Here is a 13442-nt window from a genome sequence, read left to right as displayed (position 1 = left end):
CATTTCTTTGATACTTCCTTTTTGCCTTCTGGGGTGAATGCTACATCGCTTACTTTGGTCCCTAAGATCTCCAATCCTTCGGAGTTAGGGGATTTCCGCCCTATCTCATGCTGTAATGTGTTGTATAAGTGCATTACGAAGCTTTTAGCTAACCGGTTGAAAGTCTGGCTTCCCAGGTTTATTAGTCAGAATCATTCTGCTTTTGTGCCCAGACGTCGTATTGTCGACAATATTTTGCTTTGTCAGGAGCTTGTTGGGGGGTATCATCTTAATAAGGGTATCCCTAGTTGTGTGCTTAAGGTGGATCTTCAGAAGGCGTATGACTCGGTGCATTGGGATTTCCTGTTTGATCTGTTACTGGCCATTGGGACCCCGGTTCGCTTTGTTAGTTGGATCCGGGCTTTTGTTACTTCTCCTATGTTTTCCATTTCTCTGAATGGTTCGCTTGAGGGTTATTTTCCTGGTCGTTGTGGGCTCCATCATGGGGATCCTCTTTCCCCTTATCTTTTTGTTATGGCCATGGAAGTGTTGTCGTGTATGCTTAATCGACCTCCGGCGGGGTTTCGATATCATCCGAAGTGTGATCGAATTGGTTTGACTCACCTGTGTTGTGCTGATGACTTAATGATTTTTTCGCATGGGGATGTTGGTTCTCTTTCCTTTATCTGGGATTCTTTGGTGGAGTTTGAGGCGTTGTCGGGTCTTGTTGCTAATACTCGTAAGAGCTCTTTTTTTGGGGCTGGTCTTTCTCTTGAGGAGTGACTGGGCGTTTATGCTGAACGCACGCACTAAGCGTGGTAACAATTATATAGATGCAAGCGCACACCTGTCAGAGTAATATAAAATGGATGGAGTATCCAAGTATCGATCCTCAAGGACTTCTAAATAATTTCCAAACTCTAAAGTTTTAAAGAATAGTGAATGTTGAAATGAGTGATTCTTGTAAAATGGGAAGTGGTCACAAATAATGGTTTTGGATTTGGGATTTGGACTTATAATGATAAAACCTAGCCCGAACTACTTCAAGTTAGCCAACAAAGAATCAAGGACATGCTAAGGATAATATGCATTTTACTTTAGAAACCAACGACTACGCTTCTCACTTGACTTATGTCTAAGCAAGTTCAAAGTCCTAAGACATTCCCTAATATGTCTATTATGAGAGATATCTTAGTTTTAGGATGGAAATAGTCGCAACCTCGGGTTAAGGTCCTATGTCTAGGCTACTTAAGCGGAACCCTTATGTCTAAGGCGCTCCTCTCCTCGGTTTAACCACTCAACAATGCAAATAAGCAACCTTTTCAGTATTGACTTGTTAAGACTTACAGTGGCCTTCTTTAAATCCTAACTTTTTGGGAACACATGTTGAGCAATGAATGGAAAGAAAAAACATACTTCTTAGCAACCCTTTTTAGACATAAAAGGCTAACTATCCATAACCGGGCTAGAGACGGGAATTTAGAAAGACATATTGAAGAAAATACAGCAAGTAAAATGGTTGAATGTGGAATGCATGTGTGAAAAACAAAAGTTAACTAACGGAGAGTTTTTATCGGGATTGAGAGCTTCGCCCTTCTCTTTCAAGCAAGGGGGAGTGTCACGTGCTCTTTCTTCCAAACGGGATTGAGGCATTTCGTGGCGTTTAGATATATTACCTGTCCGTTGGCATTTGTCACAAACCTGGGCAAACTTATGTGCATCTTTGAACAGAGTGGGCCAAAAGAACCCACTTTGCAAAACTTTGGCTGCGGTTTTGTGTCCTGCAAAATGTCCTCCATATGGAGACATATGACAAGCGTCTAATATCGTCTCGTGCTCTTCTTCTGCGACACACCTGCGTAAGATATTGTCAGGTCCTAGCTTATATAAAAAAGGCTCATCCCAACGATAAAATCGAACTTCATTTAGAAATTTCTTTACCTGTTGCTTGTTGAACTCATAAGGAACTATTCGACTTACCAAATAATTTGCTATATCGGCATACCACGGAACTGAATCAACTCGCAAGAGTTGCTCATCAATAAACTGTTCACGTATAACAGTTCCATCATCACAGAGCGGGGATTCCAATCTAGACAGGTGATCAGCAACTTGGTTTTCAGTACCCTTCCTGTCCCTAACTTCAATATCAAACTCTTGAAGTAACAAAATCCACCGTATCAAACGTGGTTTAGCATCTTTTTTAGCAAATAAATATTTTAAAGCAGAATGGTCAGTAAAAACAATGACTTTTGTGCCTATCAAGTAAGACCTAAACTTATCAAAGGCGAACACAACTGTTAACAGTTCCTTTTCAGTAGTAGTGTAATTGAGTTGTGCACCGGTCAGAGTCTTACTAGCATAATACACAGGATGCAAGATCTTGTTTTTACGTTGTCCTAACATAGCTCTTATTGCATAATCACTGGCATCACACATGAGCTCAAAAGGTAAATCCCAATTAGGTTCGATAATTATAGGAGCTGAACTTAGAGCAACTTTCAACATTTCAAATGATTTTAAACAGTCATCATCAAAAACAAATGGTCTATCATGTTCTAACAATTGACACAAGGTTTTAGAAATTTTAGCAAAGTCTTTTATAAAGCGGCGGTAAAATCCCCCATGCCCTAAAAAACTTCTAATCCCTTTGACATTTGTAGGAGAAGGTAGCTTTGAAATGATGTCTATCTTAGCGTGGTCTACCTCTATTCCTTGCTTGGAAATTTTGTGACCCAAAACAATACCCTCTTGTACCATGAAATGACACTTCTCCCAATTTAGGACTAGGTTTGTTTGTTCACATCTCTCCAATACTCTCTCCAAATTAACTAAACAAGCGTCGAAAGAATTTCCAAAAACAGAAAAGTCATCCATAAAAACTTCTAGAATATTTTCTACCATGTTAGAGAAGATGGCCATCATACACCTCTGAAAAGTCGCGGATGCATTGCATAGTCCAAAGGGCATTCGCCTAAAAGCGAACGTACCATACGGACACGTAAATGTTGTCTTCTCTTGGTCTTCTGGAGCAATAGTAATTTGATTATAACCCGAATATCCATCTAAAAAACAATAGAAATCCTTACCTGCCAGACGGTCGAGCATCTGGTCAATAAACGAGAGAGAAAAATGGTCTTTCTTTGTTACCTTGTTGAGTTTGCGATAGTCAATGCAAACTCTCCACCCACTCACAGTTCGGGTTGAGATGAGCTCATTCTCCTCGTTGGCCACCACGGTTATACCCCCTTTCTTTGGTACACACTGTACTGGGCTTACCCAGCTGCTGTCGGATATTGGGTATATAACACCGGCGTCAAGCCATTTAAGAATTTCTTTCCTTACAACCTCTTTCATCTTCGGGTTCAACCGCCTTTGACTCTCAATAGAGTTCTTAGCATCTTCTTCCAATAGAATTTTGTGCATTCAAAAGGCCGGGCTTATCCCTCGGATATCTGCTATCGTCCATCCAATGGCCTTTTTGTGCTTCTCCAAAATCTGCAATAAAGAATATTCATTAGTAGGTGATAAATTGGAAGCTATAATAACTGGTAAAGTGTCGTTATCCCCTAGATACGCATATTTCAAATGCGACGGCAATGGCTTCTGCTCCAACGTGGGTGGTTCCACTATGGATGGAAGTAACGACTTGCATTCTTCTTTTTGTATTTTTTCAATAGGATTAGCCACATCTTCTGGTCCTTCTGCTATCTTATCAAGCTCTTCTTCAATCTTTGTAACTAATAAGTCATAAAACTCATCAAACATAATAGGATTCAAGCTATTTATAGCAGAGCACTCTTCAAAGTCTCCTGGTAATTTCATGGCGTCTAGAACGTTAAATTTAACTTCTTCATTATTTACCCTCATTGTAATTTCTCCCTTCCTCACATTAAAAACTGTATCCCCGGTGGCTAGAAATGGTCTTCCCAAAATAATGGGAACGTCTAAGTCTGCCTCGCAATCTAGAATGATAAAGTCCGCAGGGAAAATGAATTTGTCCACCTGGACTAAAACATCTTCTATCTTTCCCTCAGGTCTTATGATAGATCTATCTGCTAGTTGGAGGATAACCGTAGTAGGTCTAGCTTCTCCTATGCCTAAAGATTTGAAAACTGATAATGACATAAGATTAATGCTAGCGCCTAGATCACATAATGCCCTACCTAAGATTTTTCCTCCTATGGAACATGGAATGGTAAAACTGCCAGGATCATTACATTTCATGGGTAGCGGGCTGCCTACAGCTTCACTACTACATTTTGTCATGGCTACCAGTTCATGCTCTCCTATTTTTTTCGTCCTAGAAACTATATCTTTCAAAAACTTAGCATAATTTGGCATCTGTTCTAGAGCATCTACTAATGGTATATTTATATGCAGTTGTTTTAAAATATCTAAAAATTTTCTAAACTGGGAATCATTATTTTTCTTAACTAATCTTTGTGGAAACGGGGGAGTAGGGGTAAAAGAAGGCTGTACCTGTGGAGGAACACTCGGGGTGTCCTCATTACCTTTTCTAATATTTTCTTTTTCTGGTGTTGTTGGATTTTCTGGTATCTTTACAATTGGTTCAGTGGACGGAATCTGTACATCTGTTGTTGGCATTGTTGGTCCATCATATGCCAGTCCACTCCTGAGGGTGACAGCTTTGCACTGTTCTTTCCCTTCTCGTTTTGGTAATTCAGTATGGCCTGGAAAAGAACCTTGTGGTCTATTCTTCAATTCATTGGCGAGCTGTCCCAATTGGGTCTCGAAATTCCTCATTGATGCCGCTTGGGATTGTATCACTGCGTCGGTTCGGGCCATGTACTCCTTCATCATATTCTCAAGATTTGAGTTGTTATTTTGAACTGGTGGAGTCTGTGTTCTCTGATTGTACTGCTGTTGCGGTGGTGGGATGTATTGCTGTGTAGATAGAACATAGGGCTGCTTGTTCTGCTGGCTCTGCCCTTGATTAAAACCGCTCGAACCTCCTTGTCCTCCCCATGAGAAATTAGGGTGGTGCCTCCAACCTGGGTTGTAGGTGTTCGAATATGGGTTAAAGTTCCTATTGTTCACATGTCCTACATAAAAAACGGAAGCAGGGTTATGTGGACAATTATCATAAATATGGTTTTCACTGCAAAATGAACAAATGAGATCGTTGACTTGGCAAACAGGGGCATGAGTGCAATAATCCGACTGCACAGGTTGAATCGGCGTGGCTAATGGATTTTTTATTCCCAATGCCATCTCTTTTAGCCTCTGGTTCATTGTAACCATCTCTTTTTGCATCGAGGTCGTAATGTCCAGAGCCAAAACTCCAGCTGGATCTTGCTTCTTTGGTGCTGCCCTAGATCTTTGCGAACACCATAGTTCGTTGTGTGAAGCTAAGTCATTTAGGATGTCAACTATCTCGTTGAATGTCTTCTTTGTAAAGGCTCCGTTGGCAGCATTGTTTAGCATCATCTTAGTAGGATGATCTAAACCTCTAAAGAAATGTTCTATCTGGATGCATGCCGGCAAGCCATGGTTCGGACATTTCCTGATTAGTTCTTTAAATCTCTCCCACGCCTCGTGAACAGGTTCACGATCATACTGTCTAAAGGAGATGATCTCCTCTCTGATATCAGCGTGGCGAGTAGGTGGGAAGAATTTTGTTAAGAACTTCTCCACTAACGACCCCCATGTGGTGATGGATCCCGGTGGAAATGCATTGAGCCATGCTCTAGCTTGGTCCTTCAAAGAAAATGGAAAAAGTGTTAGTCTCAGAGCATCGTCTGTTATACCAGGTAATCGAAATGCATTTGCAATTTGAATGAATGATTTCAGATGATCATGTGGATCCTCATGTTCCTGCCCTCCAAAATGTCCAATTGTCTGCAACATTTGGAACATCATTGGTTTAAGCTCAAAGTTTGCGTGGGCTGGGATAGGGTTGACTATCCCTGAATCAAAGTTCTGAAAAGCCGTGGCGGCATATTCTCGCATTGCCACGTCTCTGTTGTCCGCCATCTGGATATGGTTGAATTCATCATTTCTTGCATGATCCCTCATATTACCGTTAACAGCAGGTGGATCAACCGGATCACGAGGTGGAATATCTGCCATTGATGTGCTCGTACTCTCTACCTCACTTTCAGGACTGATTTCACCTTCTCTCTCTTTTTGCTTTTCTAGTTGTTTTCGAAGTCTTTGCTCCTTTCGAGCTTTTCGAAGGGTCCGTTCAATCTCAGGGTCAAGGGGTAGAAGAAAAGATCTTGTGCTCATGCACTTTAACTTACCCTTGTGAGATAAATGACCAAAAATATAGAACAAAAACGGTGGATGGAAATTACACCCAACAACAATTCACAAAAATAAAAACTAAAAGAATTTGAAAATAATTTTAAAACTAAAGTCCTCGGCAACGGCGCCAAAAACTTGACTGGGCGTTTATGCTGAACGCACGCACTAAGCGTGGTAACAATTATATAGATGCAAGCGCACACCTGTCAGAGTAATATAAAATGGATGGAGTATCCAAGTATCGATCCTCAAGGACTTCTAAATAATTTCCAAACTCTAAAGTTTTAAAGAATAGTGAATGTTGAAATGAGTGATTCTTGTAAAATGGGAAGTGGTCACAAATAATGGTTTTGGATTTGGGATTTGGACTTATAATGATAAAACCTAGTCCGAACTACTTCAAGTTAGCCAACAAAGAATCAAGGACATGCTAAGGATAATATGCATTTTACTTTAGAAACCAACGACTACGCTTCTCACTTGACTTATGTCTAAGCAAGTTCAAAGTCCTAAGACATTCCCTAATATGTCTATTATGAGAGATATCTTAGTTTTAGGATGGAAATAGTCGCAACCTCGGGTTAAGGTCCTATGTCTAGGCTACTTAAGCGGAACCCTTATGTCTAAGGCGCTCCTCTCCTCGGTTTAACCACTCAACAATGCAAATAAGCAACCTTTTCAGTATTGACTTGTTAAGACTTACAGTGGCCTTCTCTAAATCCTAACTTTTTGGGAAAACATGTTGAGCAATGAATGGAAAGAAAAAACACTACTTCTTAGCAACCCTTTTTAGACATAAAAGGCTAACTATCCATAACCGGGATAGAGACGGGAATTTAGAAAGACATATTGAAGAAAATACAGCAAGTAAAATGGTTGAATGTGGAATGCATGTGTGAAAAACAAAAGTTAACTAACGGAGAGTTTTTATCGGGATTGAGAGCTTCGCCCTTCTCTTTCAAGCAAGGGGGAGTGTCACGTGGTCTTTCCTCCAAAAACACAACTCAAAAGTACTCGGGAATGTAAAGTCTCAATAAAGGAATGTAAAGTACTCGAGATTTAAAAACCAAAAGCAACTAATGAAAGCAACTCAAAAGTACTTAGAAAGCAACAAAGAAACACTAAAAATGATCAAGAGAAGGAAGCAAGGCTTGATGATTTTGGTGGAGAAGTTGCTAGAATTTATAGCTGTGCAGAATTGGTTAGGTAGGTCCTAAAACGATGGTGAATCACCCATTTCCAACTCTTTTGACTGACCAAATCGTGCTCAAACTGATAGTGGAACACTTCTTCTACACGTATTCATCGGTTGGAACCACCAAAACGCAATGGAAGACGCGTTTCATTAAGGGCAAAGTTGGAAGAAAACCAGTTTTTCTGCAGGCTTCCCAGGCGCCTGGCGCCTCCCATGTAGCTTTTTTCGTCTTTTTGCTTCTTTTGATTAATTTGCACTCCCAAATGGTCCTAAAATGTCATAAATACAATATTAGCCAACCACAAACCATAATATATGAATTTTGCATGAATTAGAACTCAAACGACCGAGAAAAATCCGAAACAAAGCTGAAACATTGTAAAAACAGCATCTAAAACCTTCTTTTTACGCATATAAACAAGCGTAATCAAGGAGGTGCAGGGGTTGGCTTCTTTCTTGGGGTTTTCGGTGGCAACTCTCCCGGTGCGGTATCTTGGCGTTCCGCTCCTTTCTCGTCGGTTGTCTTTTCGTGATTGTAAGCCTTTGTTGGAGAAGATTAGTGCTCGTATTCGGAGTTGGTCGGCTCGTGTGCTTTCTTTTGCTGGTCGGTTGCAGCTTATTCGCTCGGTGCTTCAAAGTTTCCAGGTTTACTGGGCCACTGTTTTTGTTCTTCCGGCCCGGGTGGTGCATGAGGTGGAGCGTATTCTTCGCTCGTTTCTGTGGAAGGGTTGTGAGGGTGGGCCCTCTGGGGCAAAGGTGGCTTTGTCTGAGGTCTGTCTTCCTCTTACGGGGGGGGGCTGGGTGTCCGCCACTTGGCCTCGTGGAATTGTGCTGCTATTGTGAAGCTGCTCTGGCTTCTTCTCACGCGTGCTGGGTCATTGTGTGATAAGAAAACAATAGCCAATTGGATCTAAGAACCCTTATGGTTATGCAAACCCCTAGATCACAAATGCTAAAACCCCAAAATCGAGATGATGTCAACCCAAAGAAGAAGTTAGAACGGATTTACCTTAATGATCAATATCAAGAGTAGAGAAAACTTGTTTCTAAACTCAAGATTCGAACCACTCCATAAGATAGCTTGATCAAGGCTACTTGAATGATTCTAGCATGCAAATCTAACACCCAAGAATTGCAAAGAAAAACAAGCTCTAGACTTTTTGAAGCAAAATAGCAACTTTCATTCAATCATCAAAATCTGTCTTTCAAAGCAAACAAACTAGGCTATTTATAGCCTCCAAAACAACCCTAAAAGTAACCTAAAGGCATTTGAAAGGTTGTAACTCCCAATTACATGATGGCCATAACATCCACTAGCTAAAATGTAACTTAAAACACATAAATGAAATGTTTAAAACTGAAAATATAATAAAAAGAAGTTTAAATCCGAGAATTGAAGTCTTGGTCACCCTTCGAAGTCTTTGTAACCTCTCAATTATAAATGAAGCTTCACTTGAAGTAGTTTGAAGTGTAGTTCCATTAATTGATGGATGACTTGCAATAAATGAAGCTTGAGATGCACTTAAGTTCATTGAATGCAACTTGAGTTCAACTTTGACTTTCATAAATGCAACTTGAGTTGGCCATAAATGAAACTAGAGTGCATTTAATGCAACTCCAATTTGTTGTCAACTTGGACATAGGATTCTCAACATCTTCCTTTAAATCCTTGAGCACTAAGACACTTTGGTTCATATCATCCTCCATTTCTTCAAAAGGATTCGTCCTCGAATCAAAAGGATCTCCTACATCAAATGGACGGAAATCAGCAGCATTGAATATGTAATCTTCATTAAACTCGCCGTGTAGAGCACTCTTAAAATCATCAAAAGTCAAGTGTATATCTCTACATGGGTTCCTCTTCCACTTATTTCCAACAGAAAATCGATCCTTCCAATAATGTCGCCAAACCCAATAAGCCGGTTTGAACATTGTATGCTTCCTGCCATGAATGAATTTAGAAACAAATTTGGACTTTTGCTTCTCACAATATGCTTCAACCTTGTAAACCACATGTTGGCTGCCATGGTGTACTTTGGAAGCAATCTTTGGTTCAATCTTCTCAATGAGTGTTCTAGTCTCCTGTAAAAACTCAAGGGAAACACTAGACCAACATGGTTTAAGCTCTCCCGTTAGATAACAAGTGCCTTTGTACTTGATTAAGAATGTTTTGTTTTGAAAATAAAACATAGTTGACATCACAAACTTTTTCAAACAAGCTTACATTCTTGGCTTTTCTCTCATTTTTCTCTTTAGACCATAGACTAATTTCATGCTTTTCTCTCACACAAGATTCTTTTTCAAACAATTCACATGCTTTTTTCTTGACCTCATGCGCCTTTTTCCCTAACTCACACACAACATCATATGCTTCCTTAGAAGTAGGTGTTACAATAGCAGAAGTATTACAATGAAACAATTCTTTGCAATCTAGTTGCCTACCAAATAAAACACTATCAGCATGCATTGGCACTAGGTCACAAACTATGTCTTTTTGAATTTTATCACATTCTACCTCAACAATATGCTTAGATTCAGTAGGTAAACTAACCTTCTATAACGATAAATGAATCTTTGAAATCGGTTTAGATTTAGTATACCTTGTAGACTTCCTTTGGAGATGTTTCTCAATCTGTATGGCTATGTGCACCATCCCTTCTAAATCCTCATAAAATTGAAGATCCAGTCGTTCGGCAATCTCCTTCTTAAGTCCTCTTAAGAAACGAGACATTGTAACTTCCTCATCCTCATAATGATCAAGCTCATCAAGCAACATTTGCATCTCCATGTAGTAAGCCTCCACGCTATTGCTACCTTGTCGCAAAGATCTCAACTTATAGAAACACTTGGGAACAAAATGTTCTCTCATTAAATGCTTGAGAACATACCATGAGTCTATTGGACACTCAAAGTTCTTCCTCCTACTCAAAAACATTTTATCCCACCAAGTAATTGCATAATCTCGAAGTTGAGCAACAATTAGTTTTACCTGTTTTTCATCACTTAAAGGATAATAATCAAAGACACGTTCAACTTGCCTTTCCCATTGAATGTATTCCTCCGGGTTTGTCCTACCATAGAACATAGGAAGTTTAGGCTTGATGCTTCCCAAGGTATGATCAACATTATAACCTCCTCTTAGATTTCTCCTTTGGACAACATTAAAACATCCACCATATTCCCTTCCTTCGGCCTCCCAATCCTCCTTGTGGTGTAGTGAATTATTACTCCTCTTTTGCTTCGGATGTGTTGGTTGTCTTTCAATAGATTTGAGTCTCTAATCCAATCTTTGGAGCATCTTTGTCAAATGCTCCATGTTGTGGAAAATCTTTGTAAAATTCTCTTGCTCAGACATGGCTGCAAAAGAAAACAAAGTAACAAAGAAAAACGGATCTCACAACCACTCCCTCACGTGTTTACACTCGTAAAGGTATTAGCACTCGTGTTTTTACTCAAAATAACAACATTCTCAAGAAACTCACAATCTCACTCACATAAGCCAATGAGCAAAGTTTGCAACTCAAGTGGTTAGATATAACACACAAAGAAAACACTCAAATAACTTGATATAGGAGTAAATTCAAAACTCAAATCAGAAACAAGCTTAAGAAAGAAAATGACCAGAATAATTAAGATGGAACAAGATGAAAATATAAAAGACCAGAAAATGAAACTCTTGAACAATTAAGGCTACTTTGAGATTTTATGGAGTTCACTCTTAGATCGGACTTAGAATCTACGATGGTCACTCCTAGATCCTAAGACGACTCACTCTAGAATTAGCTTGATCGAGACTAATCCAATGAATCGGTTTAACATCAAACCTAAAGTAAGATTTGAAAGAAGCAACACCAAATGTGTTAAGGAACAAAAGTTCTTGAATTCCAATATGTTTAATCTGCCAAAACAAGGTGATTACAAGCCTTTAAATAGGCCAAAGGGTCGTTCAACATGAGGAACACAAAAAGTCTTTCAAATCCTATTTAATGCAAATTGTAGAAAATAAGACATGCAAATTAAAACATGATTGCACATCAAACTAGACAACTAAATGTGAATCCAAAAAAGTAGAATTGCTTTAAATTGTCTTCGAAATCACATGTAGGAGGCGCTTTACGTTTGGATGAGTTTTGATAAGCTTTGACATCACAAATTCCCAAGAGGTGCAATCTGCAAAGGCACCTGTTCACAAATCTGCAAACTTTTTTTGTCCTTCGTGCCATCTCTCAAAATAGACAACTTTTCTTGCATCATCTTTGCTCCATTCTCTTCTTGACTCATTAAATTAACATTGTAAAGAATTTTGGCCTCAGAAATCTTTGTATCCTCGTGTGCATTAGCTAGCCTTTGAAGATGTAATATGGAAGCCTCTTGAGTCTTCTTTGCTTTGCTTCTTGTAATTGGTCACAAATTGATTCGTATCAGATGATATGAACCAAAGTGTCTTAGTCTTCAAGAGTTAAAGAAAGTTGTTGGAGAATCCTATGTCCAAGTTGACAACAAATTGGAGTTGCATTAAATGCACTCTAGTGTCACTTATGGCAACCTCAAGTTGCATTGAAAGAACTCAAGAACAAGTCCAACTTCATTTACTACAAACTCAAGTTGCATTAATGGAAGTCTAAGTTGAACTCAAGGTGCATTAAATGAACAAGACTTCAAAGTACTTGAAAGTAGTTCAAACTCCAGTTCATTCACTCTTGAAGGGTTACAAACTCTTGGTTTTATGGTGGAGGAGTTTCAATCTCGGATTTAAAGCATGTTTAATTGTATTTTCAGTTTTAAACATTTCATTTATGTGTTTTAAGTTTTATTTGTGTTTAGTGGTGGTTATGGTATTGATGTAGTAGGAAGTTACAACCTTTACAATTCTTTTAAGTTACTTGAAGGGTTGTTTTGGAGGCTATAAATAGCCTAGCTTGTTCCTTTGGAAAAATAGATTTTGAGGATTGAATGAAAGTTGCTATTTTGCTTTAAAAAGCCTAGAGCTTGTTTTTCTTTGCAATTCTTGAGTGTTAGGTTTGCATGCTAGAATCATTCAAGTAGCCTTGATCAAGCTATCTTGTGGAGTGGTTCGAATCTTGAGTTTAGAAACAAGTTTTCTCTACTCTTGATATTGATCATCAAGGTAAATCCGTTCTAACTTCTTCCCGGGGTTGACATCATCTCGATTTGGGGGGTTTTAGCATTTGTGATCTAGGGGTTTGCATAACCATAAGGGTTCTTAGATCCAATTGGCTATTGTTTTCTTATCAATAAGCGCCAAGGTTGCTCGGGTTTACAAAGCTAGAGGTCCTTCTAGGATCCTTGCAAACATTCACAAAAACGACTAACTTACCGAATGATTCCAACCAAGAGTAAGGTCAGAAGATGAATCACTCTTAGATCGGACTTAGAATCTACGATGGTCACTCCTAGATCCTAAGACGACTCACTCCAGAATTAGCTTCATCGAGACTAATCCAATGAATCGGTTTAACATCAAACCTAAAGCAAGATTTGGAAGAAGCAACACCAAATGTGTTAAGGAACAAAAGTACTTGAATTTCAATATGTTTAATATCTGCCAAAACAAGGTGATTACAAGCCTTTAAATAGGCCAAAGGGTCATTCAACATGAGGAACACCAAAAGCCTTTCAAATCCTATTTAATGCAAATTGTAGAAAATAAGACATGCAAATTAAAACATGATTGCACATCAAACTAGACAACTAAATGTGAATCCAAAAATTTAGAATTGCTTTAAATTGTCTTGGAAATCACATGTAAGAGGCGCTTCACGTTTGAAGAAGATTTGACAAGCTTTGACATCACAAACTCCCAAGGGGTGCAATCTGCCAAGGCACCTGTTCACAATTCTGCACACTTTTTTTGTCCTCCGTGCCATCTCTCAAAATAGACAACTTTTCCCGTGCCATCTTTGCTCCATTCTCTTCTTAACTCATTGAAGTAACATTATAACAAATTTGGGCTCAAAAATCTTTGTTGGTTCTTATG

At 39.1% G+C, this 13442-nt stretch overlaps 1 non-coding gene across 1 annotated transcript; it reads left to right on the top strand.

Annotated features, from left to right (window-relative positions):
- Window positions 1-5485: 5485 nt before the first annotated feature.
- LOC148208136 (small nucleolar RNA R71) lies at window positions 5486-5592 on the top strand. Its single transcript, XR_015789124.1, has one exon. It is a non-coding gene; the product is annotated as a small nucleolar RNA R71 (small nucleolar RNA).
- The last annotated feature ends 7850 nt before the right edge of the window (window positions 5593-13442 follow it).

This window comes from Momordica charantia (genome assembly GCF_013281855.1).
Source record: "Momordica charantia cultivar OHB3-1 chromosome 11 unlocalized genomic scaffold, Mcharantia_2.0 BLBB01000011.1, whole genome shotgun sequence".
NCBI lineage: Eukaryota > Viridiplantae > Streptophyta > Magnoliopsida > Cucurbitales > Cucurbitaceae > Momordica > Momordica charantia.
This window is presented reverse-complemented; position numbering and strand designations above follow the sequence as displayed.